The 13,525-nt window shown below is 45.7% G+C and overlaps 1 protein-coding gene across 2 annotated transcripts in view; it reads left to right on the top strand.

The window, feature by feature from the left end:
- The window catches only part of LOC146864113 (complement component C9-like), a 296,668-nt gene extending 283,534 nt beyond the window's left edge, over positions 1-13,134 (top strand). For both annotated transcript variants that reach the window (XM_085631143.1, XM_085631145.1), the window contains exon 12: positions 12,735-13,134. The gene's annotated coding sequence lies outside the window, so the exon portion shown is untranslated. The remainder of the gene's footprint in view (positions 1-12,734) is intronic.
- Positions 13,135-13,525: the final 391 nt, after the last annotated feature.

Here is a 13,525-nt window from a genome sequence, read left to right as displayed (position 1 = left end):
CGGTGTGGAAGGCAGCACTGAGGTCCAGCAAGAGGATGGGGGTTGACCGACCCTCATCAAGTATTGATTTTAGCTCCTCAGTGACTGTCAGTAGTACAGACTCAGTCCTTTATGTCGCTCGAGAGAGTAGTGCAAGGTGCCATTAGACTCCAAGAAATTATACAGGAACAGGTTGACATGTTTCTCCAAAGGTTTGCCCAGGTATGGTAAAAGGGAGATGGGACAACTATTATTCAAAATAGTAGGGTCGAGATTTGGTTTCTTTTATAAGGGCTTAATGATAGCATGCTTCCAAACTTTAGGGACTGGCGCCGAATCTAGGGAAAGATTGAGAAGTTCAGTCACTGATGGTAGAAGAATATCCAGAGCATCTGCTAGGAGACAAGGGGGCACTGGGTCCAACGGAGAACCAGATTTGGTGGTCATGATTAGGTGGCAGACCTTTTCTTCCTCCAATCTGGGGAAATTAGCTAATGCGGGGATTGGGGGTGTCCTATCCAATATTGCTGTGATAGGTTCCCTATTTTTCGGAAACTGCTCGTATAGTTCAGTCACCTTGTTAGAGGAATAGGCTGCTATGTCATTGCATCTTTTCATAGATGTAGGGGGTATTGGTATTTTCATGTGGGTTGGTCAAGGTTTTTACTACTTTGAATAGCTCATTAGGAGAATTAGCAGCCCAAGCTATTTTACCTTCATAAAATTTGGATTGGGCTGTCTTCATATCATTATGATATGCTCTGATTAACAACTTGTAATTAGATTTAAGGGAAGGGTCATAATTTTTCCTCCAGCATCTCCCTATTTTTTTGCATTGTTTTTTCAGGTCAAGGAGCTGTTCATTTTACCATGGGGAAATTTTGGAGTGAGGTTTACTGTTAAACGTTTTTTTGGAAGCACAGATGTTGACAGATTGGGTAATCCAGTGTTCCCACTGCTGATATTTCTTATCTTTATTTCCCAAAAGGGTGGGGGAATTTTCCTTAAGGGTAGTCTGTCAAGTTTTAGGGTCCACTTTTGACCAACACCTCGTAGTGATGTTTCGTACGGGGGTTTTTCCCGCCTGCAGCGTCTTAGGTGATTAAAAAGTGGTCTGATCAGGGTACTGGAGTAGGTTGAGAAACTATAAGCTGCAGGAAAAGATGAGATCCAGAATATGACCTTTCTCGTGCGTAGAAGAAGTTATGAGTTGGGTTAATTGTAATGCTTCCATGTCATCTTGCAACTGTCTGATGTGATGGGAGCCGTGATTATCCACATGAAGGTTAAAGTCCCTGAGAATTGTCAATCGGACCTTTTCCATTATGAGGCTGGATATATAGTCGGGTAGGGCCTCTAAAAATCTGCTGCTAGTGCCTGGGGGACTGTAAGTAAGTACTCCTGAGAATGTGTTGGTAGGGGATAAGGCAAAACGATACTGGACACTTTCACACTTGGGAAGCCCAAAAGTGGATATGGTACATTTGAATTCATCTTTTAAGATGATAGCAATGCCATCCCCTATTCTGTCTGGGAGATCTAGCCTGTGTAGCTGATAGCCAAGGGCAAAGGCGAGATAAATATCTGGACCTGAGCTAGTATTAAGCCAAGTTTAAGTAACAAATAGAATATCCAGAGGTTCTTCCTCTAGCAATATTCTAATGTCTGATAGATGTTTTGGAATAGAGTGAGCATTTATCAGCCCCATTTTCGAAATGTCCTCTTTAAAGGTATTTGTCTGAGCATAACTTGTCGGGAGAGGCTATGTCGTTGATTCCTATTTGAGTCGCGCAGGCATGATGTGGCTGTAGTCTGATATCCAGTAACTGCTCACTAGAGTATCTATATCTACCTGCCTTGCGTGGGTCAGGATTTCTGGCCCCTGGTCCTGGTCGGGCGAGGACAGGCGCAGACGGGCTTGCCTTTGGCACGCCTTCGGTATATGCAATTGTCGAACTTTCCCATTAGCAGCTAAACAAAGTAGCTCGTGACCTGGGTCTAGGGAGAAGGAACCAGCGAACTCGGAGGGAGGCCGCGATGTCAGGCACTGTCGTCCTTCAGATCTAGAGGTTGTAGACAGTCTCAGCTGTCAGCTCAGGTTCCCCAACACCCCTAGTACACCACACGCTCCAGAGTGCAAGTTAGCACAGGTTCCATGGTTGCAAGCACAGGTCCCTCAGCCTCTGCAGGCTTTTCACGCACTCCTCAAACTCCTCACATCCCGGCACCTCCGGTGGCTGCTGATCATTGCAGGCACACTCCTCTGCACAGTGTGATGACTTTGTATGTCAGAACAGTCCCTGTCCCCACCGTTGATTACTTCTACCTGTTTCTGCCGTACCCTACGTTGTCCTTACAATCTTGTGTTGTGTCTTTGTGTCCCTGACATCTCGTGGATAGGAGACCAGCCAACCGGCTCTTAGAGAGTACTTAGGGACCTAGGCCATGACGTGTGCCACTTAGCTGTAGGCCAGCAACATCTTGGCAAAATCCACCAAGTTGCAGTCCCCTTTCTAGAGCATGACAAGCTTCAGGCTATCACAAGTCTGCAGATAATCCAATTGCAGTCCTTCCTACCCTAATGATTCCTCTTGTCCATGTCCCAGCGTCGAACCATCATAGTATGGTTCCAAATCCAAAAGTGTCTCTACTTTCGGAGGCCAGAGCCCCACAATCGCCTTTGAAGATACAATCAGTTCTAAATGCCACCTTGGAAATGCACAGGCCCGCTCTAAATTTTGTCTTGTCTGCCATCCTACCCCATGAGGTTTGAGCGCTATCTTTAGTGCGGCCAAGACCCTGCCCCTTGGAATGCAGGTGCCAATTCCACCCCCAAATAACAATCCCAGAAAGGCCCCTCGGAGTCAGAGGTCTGCAATTTTCCTTGAAGCCCTAGTTTATGGCCTTATGTCAGGAATGCACATATGTAGCTGTCCCCCCAGAATCCAGATGTGAATTGGAGACTGACCGATAGGTACACAGAGCCACTAGCATTGAAATGCCCTCTTTCCCAAAGTGACATTTCCGGATATGTAATTTTGGATCCACTTGCACTACCGGAGAGGATTCGCCATTACAAACTCATTGATATCAAACATTATACTGCTACTATTCCGCACATTGAAAATGCTGCCCAATAGCCTCACCCTACATTTCCCCATGCTAGTTCAATGCGAGAAGCAGGCCCCATCGTACCGAACACATCATCCTGTGCCATCATGACCCTTGTATGTAACGCACACATTTACATGCCCTTCCGCTTCCCAACACCGCACCCTGTCACCAGGGAGAACTCCGATATAGCAAGAGACATGCAGAACCTTGGCATGTAGCGTTTTAAATGCCAAACCGAGTAACAGTAACCTGCGCACACAGGCCCCATCAGGGCAAACCTGTTGCATGATCAATGAGCTATCTCCGTGGATGGTAAGTAAACGTTTATTGTTTAGTTAATTAAAACCATAACAAACGATTAAAAGAAAAATTGTCCTTTACAATAAAACAGATAAAAATTATTTCCAGGCACAGTTTAAAAAAGCAGAATTTCTGAAAATACCATGAAATTTTAACAATTGTATATCAGTAATTCAGTCATTAATATAAAAGGCCTATTTGTTTAGATATTTCATATTGCTTTCAATCGCTTTTCAAAAGCTATCAGGAACTTTATCAGTTTGCAGTTAATTATGGGGGATGTTGAGTCCAAAGCACCAATAATGGCAGACCTACAGGTACGTAGTCTCTTGGCCCTGAAAATGTGCGTTAAAAAGTACGTACGTTCCTGGATGGCACAACCAGTGCTGCAGGCCCACGGCGGAGCATTCAAGGTACATGCCCAGGGTATATGTCTTACCACTAGACAGGGGACAGCTAACTCGAATCAGCCATGTATACACAATCACCAGTATGTATATGACAAGCACAGCGCTTTAGCACTGAATGGCATGGTCAAATGCGCTCAAAGTCCCATAGCTAACACCTAGATCAGCAGAAAACTGGAAAGGAGAAAAGCAAAAAGTCGAGGGAAAACACTCTAGAAAGGGCCATTTCCAACAGTGTAATTATCAAATAGTTTTCTGAATTGCTCCAGGTAACAGAATGATTTCACTAAGATAAAAAGTGTACCATTATGACTTGCTTAGCTGCAGCCCTCTAGACAGACTGTTGTAAAAGGAATACAAAGGACACTAACACAGTAATAAACTGCTTAGAGTGAGCGTTCAGTATTAGATTTGGATTTCCGTGAAACTTTATTAATGCCAGTTTAATTATATTGTTTTAGGGAAATCAAACTATACTATGTTTAACAAGACAGATGTTGTTTATGACATTGTAAACATTATCATTCATGTCACACAAGCAAATAAATAACAACAGAAGAAGAAATGCAACAAACACCAGCGTTTTTACCAGTCTTGTCATACATATCAGAGCCATCAGTCATTAGACTGGCACAAAATGCCACAAAAGAATTACATTCAAGAATGTGAGCCCCTACTGATGGAAGAATGACTTTGAGTGGGAAGCAAACACAGTGGCAGAACGAAAGCTTAGGATGGTAGGGGAATGCAAGTTATGCTGAGGGGGCCCCAGGCAATAACCCTGCTCATCGTTGTGTGGCAATGCCTTAATGCTGCGGACCTCACAGAATATGGAGGAGTTTCAGCTGTAGAGTTAGCATCCAAGGAAAAATAGTTAGGTGTTTGGCATATGCATGTACTCCAGTGAGAGACAGTATGGCACAATAAAAACTGATTTCGGAGTTATTGACATGAAAGAGTTTTAGGGACTCATTGTATGTTTCCCTCACACAAAGGAAACTAAAATTAATGCAGCCCTTACGGAAAGGATCTTTAGGGGGCACACCCTAGAACATTTGGTGAAAAATTGAACTAAATGTTTGTTTTGCAACACAATATAAAAAATGAGCAAGCAATCCAAACTTTTACAGACAATTGTGGAAAGTTAGTCCCAGATCAATCCAGTACTTTCGAGTCTGCCTTAGTACCCAGAAACATAATGGGCCTAATTAGGATGTCGCTCGGAGTTTACTCTGACCCGACATCCATGCGGTTTCAAGACCGACCAACCGACCGGGCTCAGGTCAGCGGTCCAAAACCGCAATTACAATGCAACCGGACATGGTCTGGTCGCAGACTCCCATTTCCCTATGGAGCTTTTGCAGTGGTCGGAAACCACCCGCAGCACAAGCTCCCATTGAGAAATGGGAGTGCCCATTGAGAAATGGGAGTGACTGTAAATCCTTGCACTGTGCAGGGATGTACAGGGGTGCACCTTAGGTGCCCCATCAGCCCTCAACCGGAGGCCACTGAAGAAGCTTTCCAACAAGCTTTCCATGTCGGTAAGCCCGACATGGAAAGCCTGTCAGAAACCGACATCATAATCCTGATGGCAAAAACGCCATCCATTTGGGATTATGGTGGCGGTTCCGCCTGGCCGATGGGCTCCTTAAGCCCAACGGAAGCCATACGGAATGACCGGCTGGTTTGAATTCCGACTGCCATAATCATAATACAAAACACACAAGATGATGGACGGAATGTTGCACATTGGCAAAACATTCACCCCCAGTCATAGATCTGGGTTTAATCCATCGTTATTTTGCTCACCACGCCACCCCAGTTCAGACATGGCCATATGCAAATCAGTCTTGACCCTGTGCCTCATGGGAACAGTCCAGCCCGAACTGCCAAGCCATGTCTTCCCTGGACCGGAATCAAGCATCCTAGGACCGGTTTCGGGGTTTCACCCCTCTTCAGCCAGGATAGCTTGACTCCAGTGGCGTAGTGAGCACAGGACCCATGTCTGGGCATACCCTTCCCACATAGGGCGAACAGCAAAACACACAAGATGATGAACGGAATGTTGCAAATTGGCAAAACATTCACCCCAGTCACCGATCTGGGTTTAAGCCATTGTTATTTTGCTCACCACGCCACCCCAGTTCAGACATGGCCATATGCGAAGCAGTCTTGACCCTGTGCCGCATGGGAACAGTCCAGTCCGAACTGCCAAGCCATGTCTTCCCTGGACCAGAATCAAGCATCCTAGGACCGGTTTCGGGGTTTCACCCCTCTTCAGCCAGGATAGCTTGACTCCAGTGGCGTAGTGAGCACGGGACCCACGTCTGGGCATACCCTTCCCACATAGGGCGAACAGCAAAACAGACAAGATGATGGACGGAATGTTGCACATTTGCAAAACATTCACCCCCAGTCACAGATCTGGGTTTAATCCATTGTTATTTTGCTCACCACGCCACCCCAGTTCAGACATGACCATATGCAAAGCAGTCTTGACCAATGTTCCCTCCAATTTTTTTCCTCTGTGTGCGGCAGTATAAGGTCTCCGTGCTCTGCAACTAAGGCTATATGCGCCGGGAACCAGACTGCGCATGTGGGTGCAGCACCAAATATCACTCCAAACTTTTACTTAAAAAAATGAAAAGAGAGTGCATTTCCACACATGTAGCGCCATATGAAGTGTCTTAAAGCAGGTTTTCAATTTAGAAATACACACAATTACATGAATTGGTTACACAGGCAAGTACACTTTGGGTTTAGAAAAGCACAGGACTCCAATGGTGGTACCGTAATACGATTTTACTAAAGATCCTCAACTCGAGCACTGTTCATAGGGTGGGGAATGTTGGGAGCCTATACAAGATCACATATATACACAAGGGAGAGATGAGAGGAGGGGGAGTGGGAGTGTGAGGAAGAGATAAGAGGGGCAGTGGGAGAGAGAGATGAGGGGGGAGTGGGAGGGAGAGATGAGGGAGTTAGTGGGAGGGAGAGATGAGGGAGTTAGTGGGAGGGAGAGATGAGGGGGGAGTGGGAGGGAGAGATGAGGGAGTTAGTGGGAGGGAGAGATGAGGGAGTTAGTGGGAGGGAGAGATGAGGGGGGAGTGGGAGGGAGAGATGAGGGGGGAGTGGGAGGGAGAGATGAGAGGGGGAGTGGGAGTGGGAGGGAGAGATGAGGGGGGAGTGGCAGGGATAGATGGGCAAGTGGGAGGGAGAGGGGTAGTGTGAGTGTGAGGCAGAGATAAGAGGGGTAGTGGGAGGGAGAGATGGGGGGATTGTGAGGGAGAGACGGGGGATTGGGAGGGAGAGATAAGAGGGGTATTGGGAGTGTGAGGGAGAGATGATTGGGTTGGTGAAGGTACGAGGGAGAGATGTATTTTATTGTAAACAAGCAATGACGTTATGAAATAGAGCTAATATCCTCACCAAATGCACCAAGAGGTACCATGCTACCACAAATGAAGGTGTAATGAAACCGGTGCTCGTGTAAAGCGCTCCAATAGCTACGGTTCAAAATTGCGCTGTGTAAAACTCCTAAAAAAAGAATCTTACCATGCGTAATGGAAGTCAAATTTCGAGTCTATGGCTTTAGTTTTTCTTATTAGATTTCACTGCAGAGAAAAATTAATACATATTTAAAACTTCACAGAGGGTGGCGTGGTATTTTTTTTCTTTTTTGCACATTTTTCCAGGGGAATTTCGCAAACATACAAAGGATTCCTGCCTTGCAAATACTCATTGCACTGAAAGTAAAAGCTTAAAAGCAAGGACTTGGAATAAACCTGTGCACATTTAAGCAATGATTGTTTTTTAAAGTTTTCCGTATTGCCGCTGTAATGATGCAACCGGGTATGTGTGCCAGTCTACCGGTAGCATTCTGCTTTCCCACTGAATAGAAAGATCAGAGCATGTATTATACAATGGACACATGAATGGGAGGGAGGGACCCATCTTATGCGAGCACATCATTGTCTTCATTGGTCATTGTGTTACGTTTCCTCATCCTTATGGGCATATTTCTGGTTACCACGCACAAGCAGAGGATTTAGGCATTACCAGTACTTAAGAGCAGCGCACAGAGTGTTTTATTCTTAATATATTTTTCAATTTCAAAGGCCTAAATTATGAGCAGTCCCATAAGTTTAGGACTAAATTCGTAGGCTCCTTCTCAGTTGTTGGACAGTCGTGCTTATTGACTTTCTGCATTGCTTTTCCTAATAGTGCAGGGCTGCGAGGCTGATGTGGGCCTTTGAAATAGTATTCATGCTAATTGCAGCGCCCTTGTGCTCTGCAATTAACATGAATACTATCTCAAAGGCCCACATCAGCCCCGCAACAGCACACTCTTAAGAAAAGAAATGCAGAAAGTCAACAAGCAAAACGTGTACTTTCACGATTCTGAAAACACACGTCGTGTTGGTCAACTTTCTGCATTAATGTTCCTAATGGTGCTCGGCTGTGGGGCTGATGTGGGCTTTTGAGATAGTATTCACGTTAATTGCAGCGCCATTGTGCTCTGCAATTAACATGAATACTATTTCAAAGGCCCACATCAGCCCCGCCACAGCGCACTCTTAAGAAAAGAAATGCAGAAAGTTGATCAACACGACGTGTGTTTTCAGAATCCTGAAAGCACACGTCGTGCTTTAGATTTGCTGCATTAATTTTCCTAATGGTCTGCGGCTGTGGGGCTGATGTGGGCCTTTGAGATAGTATTCGTGTTAATTGCAGCGCCTTTGTGCACTGAAATTAACACGAATACTATCTCAAAGGCCCACATCAGCCCCACAGCCGCGCACCATTAGAAAAATTAATGCAGCAAGTGAATGCCAGCCCTCCCTAACCCCACAGGTGGTAAGGGAGACACTTACCTGCCGCTCCGCTGTATCACCATTGTCTCTTCCTGCCTCCCGTAACCAGGAAATGACCGTATTTCACGCGGCTCGCGTTGTAAAACCGGCGGCGCGAACGGTCTCTCAGGGGCAGTGTGTGCGCTAAATACAGGACACTGCGCGCTCCAGGTGAGCATGGTGCGCGCGCGCGCGCTCGTGTGCACATTATTGGGAACAGTGGTCTTGACCCTGTGCCTTTTGGGAACAGTCCAGCCCGAACTGCCAAGCCATGTCTTCCCTGGACCGGAATCAAGCATCCTAGGACCGGTTTCGGGGTTTCACCCCTCTTCAGCCAGGATAGCTTGACTCCAGTGGCGTAGTGAGCACGGGACCCATGTCTGGGCATACCCTTCCCTCATAGGGCAAACAGCAAAACACACAAGATGATGGACGGAATGTTGCACATTGGCAAAACATTCACCCCCAGTCACAGATCTGGGTTTAACCATCATCCACAAGGAGACCCTCCAATGCACCAAAACCGAGGACGACAGCTCATCAGTCATGGAAGACCTCAACTTCCAAATCCGATTCGACACAAACACAACTGTCAGAAGAACCCCCACTTACAGACCCCTGGGCCTCCGCTCCTTCTTCTGCGAAGCCATCTCTGAGCTCATTGTCCCGTGGCTATCAACTCCAAGCACTACATCCTCCGTGGCGACCTCAACTTCCACATAGATGAACCCAATGACACCAGCTCCGCCAACCTCCTGGAAAGCATGAGCAAAATTGGACTCATGCAACTGGTCACCAGTGGCACTCACTGTGCAGATCAGACCCTGGACCTAATCTTTGCAGCAAATGACAGAATTAAATTCAGCTACAGCACCAAACTCACCTGGACAGACCTCAGCATCGTCCACTTCACCATCATAGGCTCTCCACGATCCACCTTCACGCCCCTCATCCCAGCCCACCGCAGATGGAACAAAATCACCGAGACCCAATGGACTGTCGCCCTAAATACCATCAGACCGTACGCCACCAGCAACCTTGAGCTAGCCACCCAAAACGTCTCCAACTGGATCTCCAACTGCGCCAACACTATCACCCACATGAAAATGGCCGGCACCAGCAGACCCAGCAAACACTCCAGCTCCAGCTGGTTCACCCAAACTCTGAGCCTTCAAAAGCAAATGTATGTGACTGGGTGAGATGGGAGATGATGGCGCTCAAGCATGAATCCCTCAGACGTCACCACCTTAAAATCTGCCCTCAGCAAATACCACAACGGCCTCAAGGAAGCCAAAAAGAATGCCCTAACCACACGCATCGAGGCAAGCTCCAATCAAACAAAACAAATCTTCAGCATCGTCAGAGAATTCTCCTGCCTGTCTGCCACCGAGACCACGATCCATCCCTACCAAGCCCTTTGTGATCCCTGGCAGACCACTTCCTCAATAGGATAGCAGATAACTACAGCAACTTCGAAATGCAGCCAACTGACCTCAGCCACCTCCTAACACACACCAACAACTCCCAGAGCCACCTCACCAATTGGACACTGCTCACCACACCAATCACCACAGTGATCATGACCTCTATTCACTCCGGAGCATCAACAGACCCCTGCTTCAACCTGGGACGGAAAGAAATCAGCAGCGCACTCACCTACATCCTCAATGTATCCATCACCACTGCCACATTCCCTGACGCCTGGAAACACGCAGAAGTTAAACCCCTCCTGAAAAGACCCTCAGCTGGCTCCAGCAAGCTCAAGAACTACCGCCCCATCTCGCTGCTCCCCTTTCTGGCCGAGGTCCTGGAAAAAGCCATTAAACACCAGCTCAATGATCCCCTGAAAGGAAACCATCTACTTGTCACCTCCCAATCCGGTCTCCGCTCCAACCACAGCACCGATACCACCCTAATAGCTGCAACCAACTACATCAGAATCATCCTTGACCATGACGAGACAGCAGCCCTGATCCTCCTCGAGCTCTCAGCAGCCTTTGACCTTATCCCACCTCACAGTAATCACCAGACTCCACCACATTCGTATCAGAGGAAATGCCCTAAAGTGGATCACCTCCTTCCTCACAGGATGCACACAGAGAATCTGCCTACAGCCCTTCACCTCCGAACCCAATACGGTGTTGTCCTAGGATGCTCCCTCAGCCTCACTCTCTTCAACCCCTATATGACACCATTGGCTGACATGATCCCCACCCACGGACTAAACATCATCTCATACACTGAAGACACCTAACTAATCCTCTCTCTCATGGAAGACACCACCATCACCAGATCCAAGTTCCAGAGCGCCATGACCTACCTCCTCGACTGGATGGGATCTAACTGCCTGAAGATGAACACAGACAAGACGAAATTGCTAATCTCCGGAAGAAACCCCTCCCCATGAGACAACAGATGGTGGCCCACTGCACTTGGGCCCTCATCAACTCCAACCAACCACGCCCTCAACCTCGGCATCATCCTGGACAGCAATCTCTCCACGAAGAGCTAGGTCAATGCAGTTGCCTCTTCCTGCTTCCACACCATACTTCATACAATTTTCAGGTGGATCCCCCTCAGCACCAGGAAAACGGTGACCCAATCTCTCATCACCAGCCGGCTGGACTACAGAAATGCACTCTACACCGTAGAGGCACCTTTCTGCACAAAAACAATCACATGAGGCGTTTTCCTTGTTCTATGTGTGCTGCAGAATGCAGCACACATGAAAAGAGGAAAACACGAGGAGAAATGTAAACATTTCTCCTCGGTACGCCTGCTCTAGGGAGGCGCAGGATTTTGGTGCTGCTCCAAGTTTACCTAATCTTACAGAACTCACGCAGCGTCAAAGTCCTTGGGTGTTGTGGGGGAACACCCACCGCAACGCCCATAGAACTCCTCTTTGACACAAAGTAATGCAAGGCAGTGACTTGCGCTGCTATGCCTTACTTCATATCTACGAGGCCATGAAACACCACATAGGGTGGCTTTCCATGGCCTTGTAGATATAGCTAAGCCCAGTGCGCCACTAGAACATCAGAAAAAGTGATATTCCGGCGAGATACATGGCGTGTAAATAAGCCCCCAAGTTTGTAAGAGCACACAAAAAATGGATATTGCCCTTATTTAGTTCTTATGAGATAAATGCAGCTAGGATAGCACTGGACTTCTGCTGTAGGACAGGATGATAAAGTAATTTTTAACTCTGTAGCTGCCTATGTATGTGTAGCATCTACACTAGTCAGCCTAAGATAATTAGCTGAATAGTGAAACAGTAAACTGATTGATAGCGGGCATATTTTTCAGAATAGTAAATAGTATATTTTTAATAAAAATTGTTTTAGACATGATGTATATTTTGTGATTTTCAAAATGCATAAGAACTTGCACTTTATTGAGCCATTCTGTACATTGCATATGCTTCGGTCAGTATCTCCCATGTCATGAGTTTGCTGTTTAAGGCTATGCTTGTCGGCACAGTGGACGTAAATATTAGTTGTTTTATTCTATCTTGTTCTATTGTGAATGCAATGTGGGGGGGGGGATTCACAAGCTGAGTTATAATGTTTTAAGGGAGATTTTCATGGATATACGTGAATGTACAGAGTCTGTAAATCTTCACAAATTTTAGCACTTTAATTTGCTGTTCAGATATTTTTTAGGGTATGGAATTGTTTTTAATGTGTAATTTTAATTGTATATTGCAAATTGGAAGGCGAATTGCTGAAAACAATAAATATAGTTCTGAATCTGTACTAGTGCACGTTTCAGGGTTAGAGCTGAGGCTAATGTTAGGAATGAAGTTAGGATTAGGGTCAGAATTAAGGTTGTGTATTAGGTTTAGGATTATGTTTAGAACTAGAGTTTTCATTAAGATTTGAAGAAAGGTAAGTCCTAGTAGGCATTTTTGCAGTTTTATCAAACCATTATTTTTGCACCCTAAAGGATTCATTATTACGTGTTCCTTATTTTATTCTTTAGTTTTACTCAGTGTGTCACAGTCTACGTGTGTATTAGAACCATTTAGTTTTCTACTCACCAATCAGCTGTAATGTTTTCTTTTTGCTCTTTGTTTTGTCAGGTGTTTGCTGAACAACATGCAATCCGCTGTACGTCCAAGAAATACTGTCTAACACTGTTACTTTTGGTATCTTGTTTTTGTGTTGTTGATATCACTTTACTTATCATGGAAAGAATAAGATCCATTGATGACCTCTGGACGACAAAATGGACTTCCCGAGAAACTAAACGCAGATATTTTGATGTAGTCCATGAAATTAAAATACATTTTGGTTGAAATATTTTTTGCCTTTGTGTCTACCATTGTCAGCAACTATAAAATCTAGTTTTTGTGTTGGCTTGGTATCGAATATTACAAACACAGACTTTTTAAAATTATATTGTGAGGTGTCTAAACGCCAACATATGTTTTGTTACACCCTTTTCAAATGGAAATTAAAATTAAAAAAATATGATCTCTTCCTATGCGTTTGTATGTATGATTTAGTTAAATAGCTGTTTGTTACTTACGTATGTATTAGATGGATTAAGGCATACACAATTGCGCTATTTCCATACCTTTCTACTTTTATCAAATCCATCAGGCGAGCCATCTGATATTAAACCCATATTATGTCTGGGTGGCGGCGCCTTCCTTCTCCCAGCCTTAATCAACGTTGCCCACCTGGCAGGCATCCACCTATCGTTGGCAGTATTGCCCTTGAATCACAGGGGCAGCCAAGCCATGATAGGAGAATTGTGGTGGTTTTGGACAGTTTCATACCATGTAACAGATCCTGTTGTTGTAGATGATGGTTCTATAAGGCCTTCGGGTGGTACCTGGAATTGCAAATAATCTCTATACCCTGAAGA

This window comes from Triturus cristatus, chromosome 2_1, assembly GCF_964204655.1.
Source record: "Triturus cristatus chromosome 2_1, aTriCri1.1, whole genome shotgun sequence".
NCBI classification, from domain to species: domain Eukaryota; kingdom Metazoa; phylum Chordata; class Amphibia; order Caudata; family Salamandridae; genus Triturus; species Triturus cristatus.
Note: the sequence above shows the minus strand (reverse complement) of the source record. Positions and strands in the feature narration are given on the sequence as shown.